Below are 12,972 nucleotides of genomic sequence, written 5' to 3' on the forward strand. Positions count from 1 at the left end.
TGGGAGTGTGACAGAATTGCAGAAAAAGGTCATACTCCCAATACTTCCCGTGATTACAGTAGCGGGCTTGATAATACAGGGCACAGTGATACTAACATCAGGGACGACCGAGACATCATTTATATCAGTAGTGATGATGAGCCCCAAAACATCCAGAGTGCTCCAAAAAAGGAGGCTCGTGGACAGTGGCTGCAAAAATCGAAGAGAAAGGGAGTAAAGAAGGTTTTAAATTTTGAAATCGAAACGAGTACTCCCAGAAAGCTACCGCAAACCGTAGAGGGGATGCTCAACTTTTTGGACCTGAGTCCAATCCCATTCTACAAGAAAGATTAAAGAGTTTCTGATTAAATGCTGTATGTTTATTGCTTTCTTGTTTAAATATTTTTCTTGTCTTCAATATTTCAATTCCACTGGTAATGATTTGTTTCTGATTAAATGCTGTATGAGTGTTTATTGCTTTCTTGTTTAAATATTTTTCTTGTCTTCAATATTTCAATTCCACCAATTTGTTTGTACTTCCTATCATTTCTTTTATCTGTTATGATGTAGTTGACTTTGATCATTCAATTAATCTTTTCCTTTTCTAGTTTTAAAAAAGTCTTTCGAGTATAGTATATTGTTTAAAAGTAGCTGAACTTATTGTTTAAAGTAGCCCTCAATTGAGTTGAGTGAAATCTAACATTAACACTTTTTAATGAACAGTAATCTACTACTTTTAGGAAGAGAGAAACATTGTACTGATCAAGATCAAAACTTCTAGACATATGTAATAAAAATCAGAGAATTTCATTTGATGAAAGAGACCAGAAATTTTCAGGAATATATTTAAAAAAAATTTGAGTGTTGAGTTTTTACTGTTGACTGAGCATATTTTAACATACTTCAAAAAAAATCAAATTAATGTTGAGGCACAGTTTTCTTTTTTTTTCATGTAGTTAATTGGAAGTGAAATCTTGTGTATTAGTTTATGTAAAAATGAGATCTCATTATTGAGAGAAATGGAATCTAGCATAGGATAAATTTTCACTTCATCCTTTTACAAAGTTAAATTCAGTTTAATAAATGTCTCCCATTTTTTTTTTCATTTTCAACTAAGAAAAGGTTTTTTAGCTCTACATTAATTTATCTTTTCATTGTAACAATGCAGTATGAGAAGTTATAGTATTCCAAAATGAATTTCTCAGCAGAAAAATCGTTTTGATTTTGGAAAAAATGCCTAGAACTTCTAATCCAAAGGAAAAGTGTCCTTCATGCGAAAAACTCATTCTAAAGTCCAATATGAGCAGACATCAGAAGCTTCATTCAAAAAGCTGCTCAATTTGCTCCAAATCATTTGGCGACGATGCTAAACTACAACATCATATTGCTTCTGTACATATGATTGTGAAGAAAAAGTTTTCTTGTAGCAGTTGTCCCTTATCGTTCTCTACGTATTATCAGCTTCATCACAAAAAGAGCATCCACCAAGGTTCATCTCCCATCAACTACGAAGAGGTTGACCTATCAATCTACGGAGACTCTCCCGCTCTTCACAATGAACTACAAACAGTTGAGCACTTCTTACGAGACTCAGTACTTGAACTCTCGAAAAAGAAGGTACATAATTTTAAATTACAGGATTTAAATCCAGAGGTAGTTATCGAGAAGCTTCTTATTGTTTACAATGAGCTACCAAGTGCTGCGAAAGTTAATATATCGTTTGGTTTCGTTCTACAGAACGTCCAAGACCGCGAAGAATTTCGGTACTTTTACGCAGCCGATAACAATCCCCTTTTTCTAAATCCAGTTATTATTTCTGATTATTCTGATTTGAATCTCATAAAAACAAGGTTAAGAGGCGACGATTTTTACCCAATCTCCTAACACAGCGCCCTGATACAAAATGGAAGTTTTATTGTGTTACAAATGTTACTTTCTTTGTGTTTCTACTGAGTGGTGTTCCGTTAGGATGCATCGACCTGCCCATTCCATGAATTTTACTTAGAAACCCTCTGGTAAAATGTTTTGTCTCCGATAGTGAGCTTGTTCCTTATCGAGATAATTTATGTATGTTTCGAGCACTAGCCTACGATTTATATGGAAACGAAGATCTTCAACAGAACACAAAGAACTTATTACAGCAATTCCTATCAGAACTTCGCACTGACGGTGCAGATTTCCAAGGAATAGACGAAAACGATATTCCTATTCTTGAAGAACTCATTGATAGGAACATTCAAATTTTTACTATACTATTAGATGATGACTCCAAAATGTTTGCAAAACTAACTCGTCGTTCATCGATGAATCGACTTCAGACAACATCTTTATTGAGGTATGAAAATCACATCTGTTGGACAGCAGATATCAACAAGTTCCTGAAAAAATTTCGTTGCTATATTTGTGACCACTTCTATGACAGATCATATAACCTAGTGAACCATATGAAAAATTGTTCTGAGACAACTCAACACAAATATCCAAGTGGTGCATATCAACTTTCCGATACGATTTTTGATAGATTAGAAGAATTCAACATTATTGTTCCAGATGAGCTTAGACTTTTCCCCAATCTAATTGTATACGATTTTGAATCAATAACAGTGCATGATAGTACAATCAAAAACACTGAATTGACAAGCTGGATAGGTAAACATGTTCCTATAAGTGTCTCGTTGTGTTCGAATTTTAATCCAGACACTCTATTTATCTGCAACGAAGATCCGAATCAACTCATTCGCGATTTTGTTCAAAATCTTGTTGCACTGTCCGCAAGTATAATGAAGGAAAAGCTACAAACTTATATTTCACAGCTGCAGGAAAAATACTACTCAGTTCGAGGACTAGTCCCAGTTATGGAAAATGAGCAACGCTCGATGGAAAGAAACTTTTTTGACAATGAAGCAGGAATAGATCATGATGATGATGATGATCAAGATCCCGAAACTCAGCGATACAAATGGGAGTTGAAAACCTTGTCAAATCTGATACAGGATTTTGAAAGTTACTACAGTACGGTACCTGTGTTTGGATTCAATAGTTCGCGATACGATTTGAATCTTATCAAGGAGTATCTGCTGTCTCACCTGCTCCTAGAGAAGAACGTAGTTCCAAAAGTAATTCGTCAAGGCAACAAATATATTGGGTTAAATTTCTTAGGTTTACAATTCCTAGATATTCTGAACTTCCTTGGAGGGACTTCATCTTTGGCGAGCTTTCTAAAGGCATACGGTGCAAGTGAGGAGAAGGGTTTTTCCCCTATGAGTGGTTTGACTCTACAGAGAAGTTAAAAGCGACTCAGTTACCTCCAATTGAGAGCTTCTGGAGTAAACTGAAAAATCACAATGTGTTAGCATTCGAGCATGAGAAGTTTTTGCAGTTGAAATCCAGTGGGATGAGAGACGAAGATATATTGAAAAAACTCAAGCTGAAAAACAGACCCTTGAGTGCGGAAGACAACTACGCTCAACTTCAAAACATTTGGCGCAGCAACAATATGCAAACGTTTCAAGACTTTCTCAAGTGGTATAATAATAAAGATGTGGAGCCAACTCGTGAAGCTATGTTGAAAATGATTGATTTTTACCACTCACAACAAGTAGATATGTTGAAACTGGGCTACACTCTACCTAACCTGGCAAACAGGTTTCTTCATTCGTCAACGAACGCAACCTTTTTCCCATTCTTTGAGAAAGATAAAGACTATGATATCTACATCAGAAAATGGTTGACAGGAGGACCATCGATAATCTTCACGCGATATGCAAAAGTTGGGGAAACGAAGATTAGAGAGTCTGAGAATGTGTGCAAGTCTATAATAGGCATTGATGCGAGTCAACTCTACCCATTTTCGATGACCAAGGAAATGCCAACGGGACTCTACACAAAATGGGAGTTCAATGAGGACACTTCAAAGTTTCACCCAAAAAGGAATTGGAGAAGTTTTTTTGAACAGCAGGTTATTGATTACATGCAAACCACGCGTCCACAATGTACAATCCAATCACAATTTAGTCACAAGAAACAGAAAAAAATTGGAAGTTATTTTGTTGATGGTTTTTGCTCTCATTGCAACACAGTGTTCGAGGCAATGGGATGCTACTTTCACTTTTGTCGTTGTCAGGAACAAAAACCATTATTATTCGAAGATACTGAAAAAAGATTAAAGAAGCGGGAACGAGGTAATGATCGGCGAGATTATCTCGAGAGATTGGGATACACGATTGTGGAAATTTGGGAGTGCCAGTGGAAAAAGTGGAAGACAGATAACACAAATGGAGTAAAAGAATTCGTGAACAAAAATTATCCATTTGTGTCGCCACTGTCCAAAAGCGCTCTTATTGAACGAATCAAACGAGAAGATTTGTTCGGAGTTGTTGATTGTAGTCTGGAGGTTCCAGAGGAGCTATACCCCTACTTTGAAGATTTTCCTCCTATTTTTAAGAATTGTGAAGTTGGACGAGATGACATTGGAGAGCACAAGAAAGATTATGCACAACGCAATCGTTTGTTATCTAGACCACAGAAAATGCTAATATCCAGTTTCAAGCTTGAACGCGGTCCAATTATAACTCCCCTTTTGTTATTTTATCTGGAAAAAGGAGTGATTCTAAGAGACGTTTTTTGGTTCCTACAATACACTCCCCGCCGCTGCTTCCAGTCCTTTGTGCAAAACGTTGTCGACGCACGCCGCGAAGGAGACCGAAACAAAGACTCAACAGTTGTTGCGGAGACCATGAAATTGATAGGTAACAGCTCATACGGATATCAAATAATGGATCGTAGCAGGCATACAAACACAAAGTACGTCAAGGGCCGCAAGTTAATAAGTTTATCAACAACAAGTTTTTCAAGAGCCTAAATGAGTTGCCGCAAGAAATTTTTGAAGTGGAGTTAAACAAGACACGTATCATTATTCATAAAGAACCAATAATAGTTGGTTTTTTTTATTCTGCAGTACGCTAAACTTACAATGTTACAACTCAAGTACAATTTCTTCTCCTCTTTCTGCGATCCAAACAAATATGAGTTGATTGAAATGGATACCGACAGTCTGTACATGGCGCTTAGTGAGGAAAAACTTGACAAAATCATTCGGCCAGAAATGCAATCGTTGTGGTACTGGATGAGACAGAGCGACTGCAGTGATAATTTTGCAGCAAACTCAGACAGCAACTTTTTCCCACGTGAATGTTGCAACAAGCATGCGAATTTTGACAAGAGAACTCCAGGCTTGTTCAAAGAAGAATTTAGATGCTCAGAAATGATTGCTTTGTGCTCAAAAACTTATTGCTGCTACGATGAGCAATCAGATACTGTAAAATTATCCAGTAAGGGACTCAACAAAAACAACATCGAGGAACCCTTCGAGGAACCAAATACAGAAAAGTATTGTTTGACGAGGGGCGAGTATACTCAACGAACCGAGGATTTCGCGTAGTCGACAATAAGAAAGTATGCACTTATGAACTCAAAAACGTGGGACTGTCATACTTTTATCCGAAGCGTAAAGTCTGAAGACGGAATTCACACTACTCCTTTAGATATATAACTCATTTTCATTAGATTTTGTAAACTTTTAGCCTGCTTTCGTTTTATATCTTTTTCAATTCACTGTTTACCTCACAAAATGTCTTTTAAAAAAAATCATTGTATAAAATAACTAAATTAGATACAAATACACATACAAATGATTAAGTACAAAATTTACTATTTTTTTTAAAAAAGTTTTGAAAACCATTTGCATTATTTTACGGATTAATGTTTAAACAATTAGAGGTTTTGGTTGTCAAAACTTACAAAACATTAGCAAAAAATTTTAGTATATAAAAATCATTCAAATATTTAGACGAGACTTTAGAAAATAACACATGTGCGAAATAAATAGCATATAAACCACACAATTCTGAATCTTGGAGTTTTTCCTGTACTAATGAACCAAAGTTTGATTTTGTCCTGATGCCATATTTTTCCAAAACTTCTCCCATCGAATCACCGTAGAACAACTTTCCATTTTTATTGGCTAGCAAAATCCAGTGCGAGCCCGGTTGAGTAGATGGATCTGTGTTGATTATACAAAACGTGTTTCTAGGTAAGTTTTTTGGTCGAAGATCTTCAGGGAAGGAACCGATGATATTTGAACTTTAGGTGTGGGCTGTTGACAACATGTAAGAGTTGTTGATTATCCATTTTTGGTGACTGATTCCTCCTTATCAATTGCAATTGAACTTATACGTTCACCACTAACAAATAATTCTACAGTATTAGCCAAATTGTTAGCAAAGTAGAGCTCCAAACGAATTCCTGCTCCAACTACATCAGGAAAATGCATTTCGACATTGGCCTCCTGTGTTGAAGTGAGATCGAAAAATAAATGAAAATGGTTTTCAAAATCCTTGTATTGAATGTTAGGACCGTCATCATCAAACTTGAGTGCTTTCATCGTTTCTGCATAAGCTCTCACATGATTTTCCGTTTGCAAGCTAACTATAGTTTGATTCCCACGCACAATTTTAACTTGTCGAAGACCAAATTTACGAAAATGGAACGGATTCGTGTTATATGTTCCACTGAACTCATTATTCAGATTCATAGCAATATCAATCATTCGAATTGGCTTGTTTGAAAATATATTTTCTTGTATAAACTGATTCTGTCCTGCGGGAATGATAAACGTTTTTCGAAGCTCTTCATTATAATAAAATATGGCAGGTTCTCGCAGCAGTCTGCTTTTGAAACTTCTCATCCAGTTATCTGAGATTGCTACCTGTCTAGTAAAAAGGCAAGCTTCCAAAATTGTAGCCTCAGAGTTCAGCCCACCAGTATCGATCATATAGAACGCTGGAGGTGACCGAATCAATTTTAGTCTGAGGTTGACATTTGGGAGAAGTAAAGTTTCACAAGCAAATAGACCTATTGCTAACGGACCGTAAAAAGGAAAAATCATCTTTATCCTTTTTAAAAACAGTATCTGTAAATGCTCTTTTTGTAAAATCGTTTGGCTCAATCTCGTATCGATATCCTAGGTATTGAGATAAGCTTTCCTTTGTTCCTTTTGTCCCTGAAAATTCAGCAAAGACAAAAGCTTGATGAGCATAAAGAGAATTGGCACTGTGAACTTGTTCATTGTTAAGATATACTTCGCAATTAGAGAAAAGAGAATGAAGAGCATTGTTTACCAATAATGTTTCTTCGGCATTATCTAAACGTGTTCGATCTCCTTTAATAACCCTTCCTCTGATGAATAAACGAGTAGAGAGCAAGTCAGTAAAAATATTACGATCAGTTTCCAATTGAAATTCGATTGTTCACTCGTTTAAGGAATTTGTTGGAAATATTTGCTGTTCATTGGACCAAAGAATGGGGTCTAGAATTGGAACTTTCCCAAAAAAGTCTAGCATTGAGTGAGACAAGGAATTCATTTGCATTTTAGCCGACCGTTTTTTATAATGATAATTGAAGAAATGATCAAGATTTTTTCTGGAATAATAACGTAAGTTGAACTTGACCAATAGGGAAGAAGGGAACAAGGTACCCAGCAGCGTTTCTTAATTCTACATGGATACTGTGGAAGTTGGATTTGATTACTTTATGGAATCTCCAGTGTTCGAAACTGCGATAACTCAGAACCTGATATCTCTTAAAAATCTCATCGTTATCTAGATGTTTGAATGGGAAGGAGCGTAGAAGAGGACATTTCACATCATCGACTGAATTGGGTTCAACTATATCCAAGTAGAGTAAAATTGTATGTGTTCCAGTAATATCAAAAGGGAGATCTGCCGTTGCCCAGGACTTGGTGTTGTATGATCCTTTCAAATCAGGTGGCATAACAGGTTTGTCAGCTTCAACGCCCAAAATAGCAGCCAAACTTTTGCTGAAGGATACAATTTGAGATCCTCTATTGCAAAAAGTTAGCCTTCGACTTTTTTGTCGATGTTGATAGAAAATTGAGGATCTAAGTTTTTGGGATGTCGTGCTTTTTTGGTTATATCCGTAAGATTCTTCGCAAATTCGTCAATAGAGTTAAAAACTGCTGGTGGAATAGCGAATACATGCTTAAATTTCTCATCATAGTGAAATGTCATCAATTCTCCTTCAATGTTATAACATATACCGGGATATGATGCTTCGACTAAAGCTACTTCCCATGATCCATCCAGCTCAATTTTGTCGGGAAGAAAATTGGTGAACGAAGCCATTGCATTTTGAGGGTAAACTTGAGAGGAAGCGTTGGATACTAATTCTAGATAAAACGAATTCATATGACTGTTCTGTGTGACGTTTGTTTGGGAAAATGATTAGTCAAGGTTCTTCAAAAAGTCTTTGCGAATTTTTTGTCGAGTAACACTTTGTCTAGTGTTTTCCCTGTTTTTTGTACCACCACCAACTTGTTTCTGTATTGTTGATTTTGCAGTTTTCTTTACTGCTTTTTTAATTGAAGTGTCCTGATAAAACACCACCAATTTCGGGAATGGCTGACTCGATTACATCTCGTCCAATTTTTTTTTGCTGCACGTAAAACGTATTTCATGAGAATAGGAAGAGTTGTTCTTGCGACTGTTCTAGCCAAGGCTCCAAAGCCATGCCCCCTCTGATGGGGAACTCCTTTAAAATAAGGCAGATTGTAACTGTCCATTTTCTAGCGCGACTAATTGAAAAATGATTATGCAACTTTTGACAATTCTTGTTCATAAAAGATTCCATCAATGTTTTCACCTTTCTGATCAACAACAAAATAGGTCGGGAAGGGCGCTAAAGTGTTTATTTTTCGAACTAGGAAAATTTCATGGGTATAGTGAGGTTTATATCCTTTCTGAAATTTGCTCTCTGCTAAGGCCAACCTAACTTTATCTCCTACTTGAAACTTGGGCTTTGTATTTTTTCGAAGCTTCATTCGCTTGTACATGACAGTCAAGAAGTCAGCATTCACTACATCCTTGGGCGCCAACCCAATATTCCGATTGATTCTTGAGTTAATGACGTCAACAAACATTTGCAATTCTTTGATATAAGTTAATGTGTCGTTTTCTTCCAGGTAGCGGTAAATTAAATTTTTCAGGGTTCGTATAGCTCTCTCGCCAAAAGTTACTTTTGTTTCACTATAAGTGTGATAATATTTGACTCCCACATCCTCGCAGAAATTGGTCATATCGCCAAAAAACTCTTCCTTGATCTAACCATAATTTTTTTCGGGAACTTGAGCTCGCTCTTCTTTGAACACATTTTGATAAAAGCTGCTTTCACGGCCTCTGCTCCTTTTCTCCGTAATGGTTCTACTCGCAGGTATCGAGAAAAAACATCTACAGTAAACAGTAAAAAGTTGATACCTCGGTTCCATTGTGATAGCTTATCCATTTGTGCAAGGTCCAAGCACCAAATCTCATCAATATAGCGAGCATGCGCTTTTAGCCGGGGAAATTTTTGTCTGATTCCTTTGTACTTCGTATAAGAGTCTTTTGATTGTAAAAATTCTGTAACTTTCTCGCGACTGATTCCACTTGCTTTTGTTAGGTTGTTGATAGAACCGAAAGCTGCTGGTCCCCTCTCGTTAAACAATTTCTGCAATTTGATTCTATCTAAAACTGTAATTGAACCAGTCTGAGCCATACTGTGTCCTCAAAATGTTGTTTTTAACCAGATGTGGTCTCAGATTTAGAACTTTAAGAATTAGAAATTAGTTTGGATCAACTGGAGCGTTCTTCAATTTAATTGAATGAAGGAATGTTTTTATGTCAACTCCTGTGTCAACGTTGTCGACAATAATTGTATTGGAAAGTGAAATTTTCAACCGTTTGTTTTCGTATATCTCTTTCAAAGTTTTCAATGTCTCAGGAGAGTTCTTGTAGTGGAATTCCAGGTGTGTCTTAAGTTCTTTAGGTGAACGATTGGGTTCTTCGGAACGTTCTTCTTTCACTTTTTTGATAACTGGGAAAACTGTTTCTTCTTTTTTATAAATCTCGCTGTAGGGTTCCGATGGTTTCCTTTTTCTGGTTTCCCACAGTTCTTTTTTGACCTGATCAAAACTTTTTGACCTGACTCATTGAAAAAAGTTGAAAATTTGTTCATACAAGGTTGGTATATGTAACTTAATATTGTTATTCCAGCTTTTGAGCCCAATATAAGTCTTCTGGAACTTAGGGTTGTTGATTTTGATGTGAGCTTTCTAAGTTGTTTTTGGAAGCGAGTAAACTGATTTCTTCTTAATCCTGTGAGGTTTCCTTCAATCAAGTTTACAATACACTCACATCTGATGAATTCTTTAGGACAATGTAGAAAAGCTGGCTGAAACTTCTTGTTGAGATTCCGAAAAAGCTTCAGAGTATAATAATTCTGTGCGTTTATCATTAATATCACTAATACGAGCACGACTGTTCGGTACGAAGAATTCTGAAGGAAATGAAGTTACATTTGAACAATATCTTAACAAATCAGGTGTAGATGGTCTCAAATCAATCATAAGATGCCCATATGGTTCTTGTGTTGCGTCATTATACCATTGTTTTAGTTGTTTTCCCAGACCCAGTTGTCTTCCCAATATATAAATTTGCTGAACATCTCTGGGTGATTTGAACAAAACAATGTGAGTAGTCTGAAGCTCGGCGTCACGTCCAGTTTTATTTTTGTGGAAGAGATTATGTTTGATATAAACACAATTTAAATTTCGATGTCTACCGGCTGTCGCAATTTCGTTGATTTTTCCGACTTGGAAAGAATGTCTAATGAGTCATCGAATATAAGTAAATATTTTGTGCCGTCAGCTGGTAAGTTCTCAATTAATTCAAAGTCAACACCCTGAATGAATTCTATGCCTGCAATTAATTGCATCATTGTATCGTAAATTGTCTGAAAGTGCTTATAAAAGTATAAAATTCGATCAAACGAGGGTTGAAAAGTTTTCATTTGAAGCATATCATTAATGAAAACAGTTTTCCCAGATCCGGAAGGCCCAACCAGATACATCAGAATGCGTTCCTTTGTTGATATAATCTTGTTCATTTTATGCTCTGGGGTTAGGAAGTATGTAACCTACAGCACTTGAAAGAATAGCAATCCAAACTGTTCGTTCGTCACAAGTTCTAGCAAAAATAAGGTTGATAATTGAAAAAAGAAGTATTAATACAACTAAGCACTGGAATATTGACAAAAAAGCTGTTCGAGAGCAAGTGCGTCCGCAAAATTTCAAAGGAGGTCGCTCCTGTTTGTTATTATCGAAAATAAAATCAGCTGCGTGATTGTTATGATCTGTCATTAGAGTGCAACTGATTTTTGTTCGTGTTTAGGAAATAATGATTCACACTTTGATTGAATGGAATCGTGGTGAAAATTTCAGAAAACAACAATATGCTAGACCTGTTATATGTCCCAAGAAACAAAAGTTAAATTTTGAATTAAGGAATGGAACCATGTAACAGTACCCAGGACCAATATTTAGATTTGTTTTCAGGTATCCCGTTGCATCATGAAATGTGGCATGTAAACGAAAAATTTTCGACCAATTCAAAAGTTTTTCTAACTGTGAATCGCCAACTCCTATTAGACCTCCAAAGGGAGCTTCTCTGTTAATTTTATCTAGATCTGCATTTTTGTCAAAACTTCGACACAGACAGCCAAAAAATAATTTTTCCTTTTTGTATTTCCAACAAAAAGTTGACTGATTTCTTTTTCGAACTCTACAATTTCCTTAATATTCATATCAAGCAACTGTTCTGAAAGAATTTAATTCAAAAAGTGAATAAATAAAGACATCACATACATTATAAAAGTTTACAATTACTTCTATGCACTTTGCGATTTTGTCGGGTTTTTGACTTTGTTCAGCACTGAAATAATTTCATTGCTCATTCGATGTAATTTCTGCAACTCCCCAATTCTGACAGAAAGGAAGCATTTCCTTCTAAAACTGTCCTTTTCAGTCCCTCGAGATAAGAGCTTGATGCTGAAATAACATCGATTCGGATCATCTTGGTTCTGGTCACACATACTTTTCGCCTAGCAGTCTCACTCAATTCCCAGAACACATCGAATTTTGCTTTCCTCCACATCAGTTGGCTGGAACAAAGTTTCGTCAATCATCAATTTTGCAGTAACTTCTGTGGGTTCAAATTGTAGTGCTTCTTTCAACATCTCAGGTAATTTTTGGATGAAAATTTTCAATTCCCAGACCGACAGCATCAGAAACTGATGTAGAACAAATTCACCTTCGACATTTTCGCGAAAGACTTTCAAGTGCGTCCAATTCGAGCTTGTGTTGAGTCTCCTCTGGGATGCTGATTTGAAATTTCCGGTTGCTGTATTCTTGGAAAGACCAAAGGTTGTTGTTTCCTTGGCGATCCTTATTTGGTTTGGATTCAGTGTCCTCAACTTTCACGTTGATATCATTAAACAAAGAATATATGCTTTCATTATGATAATCAAACTGGGAGGAAGGAATAACTGGTTTTCCCTTATGGTTTCGTTTGCGGAAGGGGAAAGCGTAGGGTTTTTTGCTGTCAGCTGAGACTGAACTTTGATCCATCTGTGGCGTGTGAAGTAAGTAAAAGATGAGTTTTTAAAGCAAGAAAGGAAGAATTGAATAAATAAGGTAACTGAATATTGAAAACGAAAAGCAACAAATGAATGAATTATCTTCAAGAAAGAGCTTCATAAATCGAACCAATGAAATTTTAGTAAGAACGAGAATTATTGCGACTTCGCAACCAATGAGATCATGTTAAAGCAGTCGTAGCCAATGAGATTTGTGTTCATCGTGAGGGAGAATTTAGCAAAGAATACAAGCAACTGTTAAGACTTATATTGGAGAGAACCTGTAGTTCGAGAAAGGAACATTTTGATGAAGTGATTGGTTCTCATCATTGTCATTTTCTTGGATAGGAAGAATAAGATCTCGGAAATTGGGAAGATCGAAGGTTTCTGATTTTGTAGAAATTGTATCAGCAAGTTTGGAGAACATGTCTTCTACCCACCATACACCGTAGTGATTTATTTCACGAG

Source organism: Convolutriloba macropyga, chromosome 4, assembly GCF_964194025.1.
Source record: "Convolutriloba macropyga chromosome 4, txConMacr16.3, whole genome shotgun sequence".
In the NCBI taxonomy this organism is placed as follows: domain Eukaryota; kingdom Metazoa; phylum Xenacoelomorpha; order Acoela; family Convolutidae; genus Convolutriloba; species Convolutriloba macropyga.